At 42.9% G+C, this 12,045-nt stretch overlaps 1 pseudogene; it reads right to left on the bottom strand.

The window, feature by feature from the left end:
* Window positions 1–11,064: 11,064 nt before the first annotated feature.
* On the bottom strand, window positions 11,065–11,575 carry LOC128564950 (GTP-binding nuclear protein Ran-like; annotated as a pseudogene).
* Window positions 11,576–12,045: the final 470 nt, after the last annotated feature.

Raw genomic sequence — 12,045 nt, 5'->3', positions numbered from 1 at the left:
GTGCTGTGCAACGTCAGGCCAGGTCCTTGCACATTCTGGGTCTCTCTGGGCAGCACAGGTCCTTGGCCTGTTCTCACTGGAGCTCCTATGGAGGCAAGAATCTTGGGGCTCTTTCTGGTCATTTCTGTAGATATGGCCCTTTGTAAGAGAGGAGAACCCCCTGCCAGGCGCACCAGGGTTTGAGATATAGGGCGCCAGCAGCAGGCTGCTCTGAAATAGCCACACATCTGGCTTCTGTCAGGGGCAAACCTGCAGAGGTGCCTCAAAGGTTTGAGTTGCCTTGCTGTCCAGATGTGCTTCTATTTGCATTCTGCATTCTCAGTCGGTTCTTCTAAGCAGTAGTTCCTGGGTGAGGCTAGGCACATTAGGTTATTAGAACAGCCATAACAAAATACCACAGCCTTCTCTAGGAATAAAATTAGATTTTAAAAGTTAAAAAAAAAAAAAATACCACAGCCTTGTGACTGAAACAACAGAAGTTTATTTCCTTACAGTTCTACAGGCCAGATATCTAAGACCAAGGTGTTGTCAGGGTTGGTTTTCTTCTAAGGCCTTGGCTTAGAGGCAGCCATTCTCCCTGTGTCTTTATGTGGTCTCTCTTCTGTCCCTGGCAGTGTCTTAATCTCTTCTTACAAGGACACCAGTCATAGTGGATTAGGGTCCACCCTAATGACCTCATTTTAACTTATTCTTTAAAGACCCTATCTCCAAATTCAGTCACATTCTAAGGTAGTAGGGGATTAGGAATTCAGTGTATGAATTTTGGAGAGACACAACTCAGCCCATAGAACTGAGCTTTGGAATCACCAGTGGAACTTTTCTGAATACATACAGATGCCCCTGCACAGAGATTCTGAGTGTAAGTTCCATGAGGACAGGGACTTTGCCCATTGATGTATTCTGACTACCTAGAACAGCATCCAGCATGTGGGACATGTTCCTTTACTATTTGATGAATGAATGGATAATTTAGTAAGCTTGAGGCAGGCCCCAACTATTTGTCACTTTGAAAGCTCCACGGTTGATTCTGATTGATCCTTGGGTGAAAAACCCTGAGATATGATTGGATCTCATCCTTCCTGCTCCTGGATAGTGACACTCATGCCCAGTAAGGAAAAGAAGGACCAAGCCTAGCACTCCACTAAGTGCTCTTCAGAGGTGCAGGGCATAAGGGAAAAGGGAAATTGGATTTGGTCCCTCCAAACGCCTCAACTCCCTCCTCCTATTCTCTGCCCTTTGCAAGCCAGGAGGGTGTTTCTAGAATGCGCATTTGGTATCTCCCCTGCTCAAAACTCTTCAATGGCTTGTCATTAACAGGATCAAGTTCAAATATTAACTTGCCTTCAGCACCCTTCCCGTGTGGTCTTTCTTCTGAGCCCTGGCCTCATCCCTGCTTCCTGCACAGCCTGTGGTTGAAACCACACCAAATTCAGCACTCTTCCCTGAGCCCAGCTCCCTTTTACTTCTCGTCTTAGCATGAGCTTCCTGGGATGCCTTTGCCCACCATGTTTGCCTGGGAAATGTCTCCTCATCTTTTAAAACAGCTGTTTGAGTTTGATGAGACCTTCTCTTGACCAGTCCAGGCTACAGGGAGAGGGGCATCTTCTGGATCCCTGAGTCCCCTGTGCTTCCCTCTACTGCAGTGATTCTCAACCTTCCTAATGCCGCAGCTAATACAATTCCTGTGGGTCGCGACATACAGGCTGAGAACCGCTGCTTTACCTTGTACCGATCACACTGATGGGCAAATGCCCATTCGATTGTCTCCTTTACTAGATTGGCAGTATCTGAGGGCAAGCCTGAGTTGACAAGGAGTATCCTAGTGCCCTAAGAGGCATAGCACAGAATCTAGGTCCTCAGCAAGGTTGTACTGAGTAAAGCAGGAATGTCCAAGGGAAAAACAAATGAATGGTCCAGGAAGTAGCATAAGAAGGGACAGGAGAAGCTCCAGTACAAAGCTCTGATAAAAGAGTCTTTTTTTTTTTCCCCAGTTTTTGGCTAGGGCTGGGTTTGAACCCACCACCTCCATCACATAGGGCTGGCACCTTACTCCTTTGAGCCACAGGGTCGCCCTAGAAGAGTCATTTTTTTAAAAGATAGTGTTCTTTCTTTGCCCTTGCATACCCCTTAGTGGCAGAGCTGGGCCTGGTGTTACAGCTACCGGCGTAGCTTTCACCTCCCCTGCCCCCCCGCACTGTCCAGGGACATCTGTGAGACCTCAGGACAGCTGATGAGCCTGTGGAGCTGCCTGACGTGGAGTGAGCAGAGTTGGAGAGCAGAGTTAAAGCCTCAGGTGTGGACTTCAGAGCCAGTAGAGCTGGCCAGGAAGCTCTCAGGGAGGTGAGAGGGCAGCAGCCTCAAGGGGAAGAGACTGGAAAATACCAGTAATGAGGAGAGAAGGAGGGGAGGAAAAGGCTGGACAGCTGGAAGTCCAGAGACCTCGTTTTTGCTCCCAGCTCATTGTACTGGCTCAGAGAAGCTCCCTGGTGCTGACCCTTTCTGCCCTCTCTGGGCTTCAGGTTCTTCATCTGAAAATGAGGGGCTGAACTAGAGGGTCCCCTAAGGTCCTTTCTTGCCCTGGCCAGAAAGGTTTGGGAAGACTGTGGCCATCTTAAAGGTGTGTTTGAGAGGACTGGCCCCAGGCTGGCACACAGATTACAGGGGATCCTATCTAGGTGCATTTGGGGGTGGGGTGTGTGTGTGTGTGTCTCTGGGCCTGGAATGAATTGGAAGCAGTTTTCTCAAGCCTCTTGCACTGGACCTTGTCCCACACTTCTGGCAGGCCCAATATGGCCCTCATCACTAATGAGGCCAGCCACCTGGGGAGCCCTAGAAACCTGGCCTGGCACATTTTTCGATGAAGCCACAGACTCTTCTCTGCTTAACCCCGAGGTGATGCTCCTGAGTGTGGCTTGGGGGCTGGGCACACCCTTCATGGGCCACCTGGGACTCTGAGTACATCTGGCTGGGCAGGGCCTGATGCAAGTTCCAAGCTGCAGAGGCCCAGAGCCCAGGTCTCTGGCCATGTGGATAGCCCTGTCAGTCCTATACTTCCTGGGTCCCACTTTGCCAGGACAGGGCCTGCTGTCCTGGGCTTGTGCCTGCCGCTAGTCCCTGGGTTGTGATTTCAGATTCAATTGGTAAAGACAGGCCTCCTGGGATGAGCCAGTTGGCCCCTCTCTGTTATTTGCTTCTCAAAGTTGGAAAAACTATGCTGTGCACCTGGCAGTACTTGCTGCTTCTGGGTTTTCTTTTCTTTTTTTTTTTTAAAGAAACAGAAAGTAACCACTGTGCTTACTGCAACCAAATCCATTTTATAGGCCTCCTGCATCTCCCACTGCAATAATAATAATCCCTTAAACTTGATGAGTCTTTGACCAGTTTACAAAGCACTTTCTCATGCATTTTCCTTTTTGGTCCGTGCAACAATTTTGGGAGGGAAAGGTGGCTGGCATTACTGTCTCTGCTTACAGGTGAGGAAACTGAGCCACAGACAGTAAGGGCAACTGACCTAGGTCACACATCAAGGTGGATCTAAAGCAAAGAACCTGGGTCCTCTGACTCAAATCTTTTCCATGCACCACACGCTGCTCTTATCACTTGAATGCCCATGGTCTCATACACCCTCTTGTTTTTTTGTTTTTGTAGAGACAGAGTTTCACTTTATGGCCCTCGGTAGAGGGCCATGGCATCACACAGCTCACAGCAACCTCCAACTCCTGGGCTTAAGCGATTCTCTTGCCTCAGCCTCCCCAGTAGCTGGGACTACAGGCGCCCACCACAACACCCGGCTATTTTTTTGTTGCAGTTCGGCCAGGGCCGGGTTTGAACCCGCCACCCTCAGTATATGGGGCTGGTGCCCTACTGACTGAGCCACAGGTGCCGCCCTCTTGTTTCTTTTTTAATTTTTTAAGAGATGGAGTCTCCCTATGTTGCTCAGGCTGGCCTTAATCTCTTGGGCTCAAGCAATCCTCCCACCTCAGCCTCCTAGTAGCTGAGTAGTGGGGACTACAGGCATGCACCACCATACCCAGCTAATTTTAACATATTTTTTGCAGAGACATGGTCTCACTATGTTTCTCAGGCTGATCTCAAACTCTTGGCCTCAAGTGATTCTCTCACCTCACCTCCCAAAGTGCTAGGATTATAGATGTAAGCCACCATGCCTGCTCCATTAGACACCATCTTCTAAAAACAAGAAAGGGCAGAAGGCTCAGTTGCCCACCCTCTGCTCTTTTTATTTCTAAACCGTTTCTCTTAGTGAACTTAAGCATTGTCTCACCTGAAACTATCACCTCTAAGACAATGACCCCCAAATCTGTGTTTCCCTCTGAGACCTGAGAACTTCAGATCCTACCTTGCCTCCCCAACTGCTAGCTAGGTTTTTCCACTTGGTGCTCCAAAATGTCTAGTGAATGGGACCAAGTGTCCGGAATCAGTTTAAAAAACAACATAGTGGCAAGGCATGGTGGCTCATGCCTATAATCCTAGCACTTTGGGAGGCCAAGGTTGGAAAATGGCTTAAACGCAGGAGTTTGAGGTTACAGTGAGTTATGATTGTGCCACTGCAGCACTCCAGGCTGGGCAACAGAATGAGACTCTGTCTCTAAAAAACAAACAAAACAACATAAGAACAAAAAGGAAGACCCAATATCTCTCCCATTATCCCCAAGAAACCCCCCTTACCTCATATTCTCTCACTCACCCAGCTTACAAAACTCAGCACTATCTTAGTCTTACTTTTCCTTCATCTTCTAAATCCAGTTGGCTTTAAAATGTCCTGGGCATTTTACGTAACAATTAATTCATTTATTCATCCAGCAAATACTGATTTTAAGCTATACCCTTCTAGTCTACTCTGGATCCCACTGCTCTGTAATATGACACGTGGTAGGTGTGGTCATGTGACATGTGGTCTTTTGGGTCTAGCTCCTTTTACTTAGCATAATGATAAAAGGTTCATCCCCATAGTAGCTGTATGAACACGTCATTACTTTTTAGGGTTGCACAGTATCTCACCATGATGATATAGCACATTTCATTTATCCACCCATCACTCTATAGGCATATGTGTTGTTTCTGTTTTTGACTCTCATGAACAATGCTACTATGACCTTAGTGTACAAGTTTTATATGAATGTTTTATTTATTTAGGGGTATAGACCTAGGAGTGAAGTTTCTGGGTCCTATGGTAACTATGTGTTTAACATTTGTAGGAACCGCGAGTGTTCCAAAGTGGCTGCAGCATTTCACTTTCCTACCAATAAAGTACAGAGTTCCAATCTTTCCATATCCTCACCATCCCTTGTTACTGTCTCTTTTTAGCCGTGCTACTAGGTGTGGAGGGTGGTTTCTCACTGTGATTTTAGTTTACATTTCCCTAATGATGTTTTCAAGTGTTTATTGACCATCTGTATAAATTTGGGGGGGAAATGTCTATTCAGATCCTTTGCCAGTTTTTCAGTTGGTTGTTGATGAGTTGTAAGGGTTCTTTATGTATTCTGGATACAAATCCTTTATCAGACAATTACTTTCCAAATATTTTCTCTTTTTCTGTGGGTTATCTTTTCTTTTTTTGAGGGTATCCTTTTTTTTTTATTTATTTTTATTAAACCATAGCTGTGTACATTAGTATGATCGTGGGGTTTTGAGGGTATCCTTTGAAGTCTAATTTATCTATCTTTTTTTTTTGTTTCTTATGCTTTGATGTTACATCTAGGAAGGCTTTGCCTAACCCAAGGTCATGAATATTTACCCTTGCTTTTAGCTCTTAACATTTAGGTCTATGGTCCATTTTTAATTAAACTTCTTAATTTTATTAACAAAATTTTTAGTTGTGGTAAAAATATATGACATAAAATTTGCCATCCTAATAATTTTTAAGCATATAGTTAAGTAGCATCAAGAACATTCACACTGTTGTTCAATCTCTAGAACTTTTTCATCTTGCAAAATTAAAACTCTATACTCATTAAATATTCTCCATTCCTCCCCATCTCCAGCCCTTGCTTAGTTAATTTTATGGTATAGTGTAAGAAATTGGCCAGACTTTATTCCTTTGTATGTGGATATCCAGTTGTCCAGTACCATTTGTTGAAAAGACTATTCTTAACCCCCAATGAATCTTCTTGCTACCTTGTCAAACATCAATTGACCATAAACGTAAGGTTTAATTTTGGACTTTCGATTCTGTTCCACTGATCTGTATCCCAGGACCAGACTATCTTGATTACTGTAGCCTTGTAGTAAGTTCTGAAATCAATAAGTATGAATCTTCCCAACTCTGTCCTTTTTTCAAGATTGTCTTGATTATTCTTGGTTCCTTGCATTTGCATATACATTTTTACCAATTTGTCAATTTCTGGAAAAGAATCTGCTGGGATTTTGATAAAGATTGCATTGAAGCTATAAATCAATTTAAAGTATTGTTATGTTAATATTCAGTCTTTTATGAACATGGATGGTTTTCTCTAATCTTTCAACAATGTCTTGGAGATTATAGAACTTTTGCAGTTTACATTACAGTAACTTTTGCAGTTAAATTGATTCCTGAGTTATTTTTATCTTTTTGGTATCATTGTAAATGGAATTGTTTTCTAATTTCATTTTCAGATTGTTCATTGCTAGTTTCTAAAATATAATTGACTTTTGTACATAGAGTTTGTATTCTGAAACCTTTTTGAACTTATTTGGTCTAATAGTTCTTTAGCGGGTTACTTAGGACTTCTATATAGAAGATCATGCCTTCTGAATATAGAGATAGTATTGCTTTTCTCTCTCCTCCACCCCATTTTGTGAGACAGTCTCTACTCTGTTGCTCCAGGCTCACAGCAACCTCAAACCACTGGGTTTAGGCAATCCTCCTGCCTCAGACTCCCAAGTAGTTACTCCCAAGTAGCACACAGGTGAATGCTACCACACTCAGCTAATTTTGTTTTGAGACAGAGTCTCATTGTGTCACCCTGGGTAGAGGGCTGTGGCATCATAGCTCATAGCAACCTCAGACTCCTGGGCTTGAACAATCCTCTTGCCTTAGCCTCCCAAGTAGCTGGGTCTACAGGCATCTGCTACACTACCCAGCTATTTTTAGAGACAGGGTCTTGCTCTTGTTCAGTCTGGTCTCAAACTCCTGAGGTCAAGCAATCCACCTGCTTTGCCTTCCCTGAGTGCTAGGATTACAGGCATAAGCCACCACGCCTGGACCAATTTTTTTGTATTTTTTGTAGCGATGGGGTATTACTATTGCCTAGGCTGATCTTACATCCTGGCCTCGAGTGATCCCATCTTGGCCTCCCAGAGTGTTAAAATTACAGATGTGAGCCACTTCTCAGTTTATTCTAAGTCTTTAATCAATTTTGTTTTTGACAATTTTGTTCAGTTTTAATGTTCTATTTTTTTTTGCTTATTTATTTTTGTTTGTTTTTTTGGCCAGAACCAGGTTCGAACCCGCCACCCCTGGTATATGGGGCCAGTGCCCTACTGCTTGGGCCACAGGCACCACCCTAATGTTCTGGTTTTTGATTTTTGTTTTTTTAAAGAGGATTTTCTGAGCTCCTTACTCAGCAACTCCAGAAGTTCTGCCCTCATCATCCTATATCCTTCTAAATTGTGGATTTATCTACCTCATTTTAGTTCTGTTAGTTTTACTTCATGTTATTAAGTGTGTACATGTTTAGGAGTGTCATGCCTTCTTGATGAATTATTGACTTATTAAGAAATATCTCTTGGGCAGCGCCTGTGGCTCAGTGTACCCATGGCGAGTTTGAACCCAGCCCTGGCGAACTGCACCAAAAAAATGGCCAGATATTGTGGCAGGTGCCTGTGCTCCCAGCTACTTGGGAGGCTGAGGCAGGAGATCACCTGGGCCCAGGAGTTAAGAGGTTGCTGTGAGCTGTGTGACGCCACAGCACTCTACAGAGGGCGATAGAGGGAAACCCTGTCTCTACAAAAAAAAAAAATAAGGGAAGAAATATCTCTTTACATCTGTTAATATCCCTTGTTCTAAAATTTACTTCATCTGGTATTAATATAGCCATTCCAGGTTTCTTATGATTTGTGTTTGCGTGGTCTTTCTTATCCTCGTACTTTTATTTTTATTTTTGAGACAGTCACCTGGGTAGAGTGCCATGGAGTAATCATAGCTCACAGCAACCTCAGTCTGTTGAGCTCAAGATATTTTTCTTGCCTCCTAAGTAGCTGGAATTACAGACGCCTACCACAATGCCTGTTTAATTTTTTCTATTTGTAGTAGAGATGGGGTCTCACTCTTACTCAAACTGGTCTTAAACTCATGAACTCAAGCAATCCACCTGCCTCGGTCTCCCAGAGTGCCAGGATTACTGTGAGCCACTGACCCTGGTCTATCCTAGTATTTTTTTTTTTTTTTTTTTTTTGTGCTTTTTGGCCAGGGCTGGGTTTGAACCTGCCACTTCTGGCATATGGGACCGGTGCCCTACTCCTTGAGCCACAGGCACCACCCTATCCTAGTATTTTTAATCTATCTGCATCTTTATGTTTATTACACTGTTTTGTAAACAGCATATGTTTGGGTCTAGCTTTTAAAAAAAATCCAGTCTGACAACTTCTGCCTTTTAATTGGAGTGCTCAGTCCATTTACATTTAGTGTTGATATGGTTAAGTTTAAGCCTATCTTTCTGCTGCTTTCTATTTGTTGCATCTATTCTTTTTCTCCTTCTTTTCTAATATTAGAGTTTTTTTTTCCAGTATTCCATTTAGTCTCCATTATTGAGTTATTAGTTATACTTTTGGGTTATACTGTTGTTTGTAGTGGTTGTTTGTAGGTTAATAATATGGATATTTAACTTACAACAGTGTTATTTTTAAATATTATACTACCTCAAGAATAATAGGGATCATACAAGAGTATACTATACCTCCATACTCTCTCCTTCCACCTTTTGTATGTACTAGTCTTGTCAAATATTTTATCTCTGTTTATGTTATGGACTACACGATGTTTTATTATCATTTTTAAGATATTTGAAATACAACACTTGATTCTGATTCTAAACAAAAAGGAATGAGAGTAACAAATAAGATCTCATCCCTGAATATTACGTGAGACATATTTGAAACTCAAGAAGGAAACTGTATTCCAGAACGGCTAAATAGGTAGGTCAAAAAAGATGCAGGTATTTTTTTTTTGTTTGTGGGCAGCAGCTGCCTTTATTCCACCCTGTGAGAGTGAGCTGAGTTAGAGAAGTAAGTGAGCACGTGGGTAATAGTGGATGGGGGTTGATCCACTTGGGCAGGTCTGCTATATTTGGGCAGGGTTCCTACATTTGATCTATCATCTTGGTATTTTTGATCTAGCATAAGGAGGTAGAGTGATGGGTGAGGTGTCTCTTTGACTGCTTCCTGCGGATCAGGGGTGGCGTGGGCTACCTGTAAGAAAAATGGGAAATGGGACAAGGAAGGGAGCGGTGTCCATGGGAACGTTCCTTGGCCTCCAATTTGAACTGGTCGCTATCCACACTGGGCAAGGATATGAATGGTTGTTTTCAGGGTGACTGCCTGGTCAATAAATTGAGAGATGAGATGGAGGACTACTGGTCCAAAACTAAGAATGAGAAAAATCATAATTAGTGGCCTTAACATAGGAAATAACCAAGGAGGACATGGATTCTAGCATCATAAGGATAGAGTAGCCTGAGGGTGCAGTAAATTATCATTAATTCCCACCACCACGGGTCTCCGTTTGTTTTAGAGGGCCTTTAGAAAGTGCAGCGTGGAAAAAAGTTGCTACGGTGCTTATTAGAAAAGAGAAAAATTGAGATTGGCTTACCAACCACTAGCAGAAAATACCCAGAGTTTAGTTTTCCAGGACGGCATCCAGGGGGTGTCCTGATTTTCCGGGGAATGTGAGTCTTTTGCAGCTAGGCTCAGGAGTTTGGTAATTTATCTAGGTCTTGTGATTGACTGCGAAACAAGATCTTCAGAAAGACCTGGGGAGACAGACTTCCACTGAGGACCTTCGAAGGTTGGACATGGTTTGGTGGAGGGTTTGTATTTGGGCACTGCTTTGCCCAATGGCCTGGTTTGCTGCACTTGAAACACGGTCCTGGGGGAGATCTCATTCTTTTGGAGTGCCCAGATGAGTTTCGAGGAGTGGCCAGGTTTTGTTTAATAGTGGAAGACAGTAACTGGTGTTCAGAGAGACACTGCTGCTTAGAAGTGTCTTCTCGGTTATTAAAAACCTTAAAAGCCAGGTCGATGAGATCTCCTTGGGGGGGTCTAAGGGCCCTGGGGGAATTTTTGGAGTTTTTCCCGGATATCCAGGGCAGACTGAGAGATAAAATGCATGTTAACAATGAGTTTGCCTTCGGGGATCTCTGGTGATAGTGTAGTATATTGGTGGACAGCTTCGTTAAGACGGCCTAAAAACTGGGCAGGATTTTCATCTCGCTTCTGGGTTATTTCTTTTAGTTTACCATAATTGATGGCCTTATGGGCTGCTTTTTTTTAGTCCTTCTAAGAGACATTGGACCATGTAGTTTCGGAGGCAGACTCGAGCAGCCTCACTTTCATTATTCCAATTGGGATCCTCCCGGGGAACGGCTCTAGCGTCTTCTGGTAGTATGTGGTCTATCCTACGGAGATCTTCTGCATGAATCTGGGCCTGAGCCCAGACTTGCTCTCTTTCCTCCAAAGTTAGCGTGGAGGTGAGGATGAAATATAAATCGTGCCAGGTTAGATCATATGATTGGGTTAGCCATCTAAATTCTTGTGAGTATTTTCTGGGATCTGTAGAGAACAAACCTAATCTTCGCCTTATGTGGGACAGGTCAGATGCAGGTATTTTTTAAATTGCCACATTCCCTCTGAAGCCCTTTCATCTTATTCAGCATACCAAAGATGAAGCACATATCCAGCTTAGTCATGTAAAAAAGTTACATTCTTTAACTTTTACCAAAGTTAACTATGACTTCCCTGTTGTCTTCTGGTTTGCATTGTTTTTAAGTGGCCAACATGCTGTACCACTGATGGCACAGCACAGATGCCTAAAAAACTACACTTCTGATGCTGGGCTCCAGCTTTGTTTTCTCACAGGTCACCATTCTCATCCTAGACAGCAGTTATCCAAGCAACCTCTAAATTATGCTCATATTGCCCTGCCAAAGCTAGGTCCATGACAATCTCTGGTGGGGAAAGAGCAGGCAACAAACTCACTCCAAGTTAGGATCTTCAATTAGTTTTCTAGCAAGCCAGAAGAAGGGCTTTTCAAAGTTGTAGTTACTTTTAGTAGAAATGTCATAGTGCCTATGATTCTTCTTTTGATGGAAGACAATAGATTTTGCCTTCATTTTCCTGTCTTTAATATCCACATTGTTGTCACACACCATGATGGAGAAGTTTACTTGTACCAGTACCAGATCTCTGTGCCAGTTAGATACATTCTTATAAGTAACTCTTGATGTTACACTGTAATTACATTATAGTTAATGGCATACCAGGCTTGGATACCATAGCCACCTGTCAGTGCACCAAATTTCTCCTGACCAGCTGTATCCCATACATTGGACTTAATATTCCCTCTGTTGATATGGAACAACATATCTCTTCTTAAATTCACCAAATAATGTTTCAGAAATCTAGTTTTTTCAGGATCACCATTACCATCTGGTACAAGTTCGAACTGAATTTGGGGCTCTCTTTGGGCAGCCATCACAATGTTTCTTCCAGAAGTACCTTATCCAACTGAGCTCAAGTATCTTTTTAAGTAACAAACAGGAAAAGTCTCCCATATGGACCACTTCCAATACTCTTTATTCACTCATGTAAATCTGAGTTTTCATGTGCTATCATTTCTCTTTAGTCTGCAAAACCTCCTTTAGCATTTCTTGTAGTGCAACTCTACTGGTGACAAATCCACTCAGCTTTTGTTTGTCTAAATGTTTTATTTTACCTTCATCTTTGAAGACTGTTTTAGCTGGATACAGAATTAACAGATTTCTTTTTCTTTTACCAAAGAAAAAGAAAAAGTTAAATTCTTTAACTTTTACCAAAGTTAACTATGACTTCCCT

Source organism: Nycticebus coucang, chromosome 14 (genome assembly GCF_027406575.1).
Source record: "Nycticebus coucang isolate mNycCou1 chromosome 14, mNycCou1.pri, whole genome shotgun sequence".
In the NCBI taxonomy this organism is placed as follows: Eukaryota; Metazoa; Chordata; class Mammalia; order Primates; family Lorisidae; genus Nycticebus; species Nycticebus coucang.
This window is presented reverse-complemented; position numbering and strand designations above follow the sequence as displayed.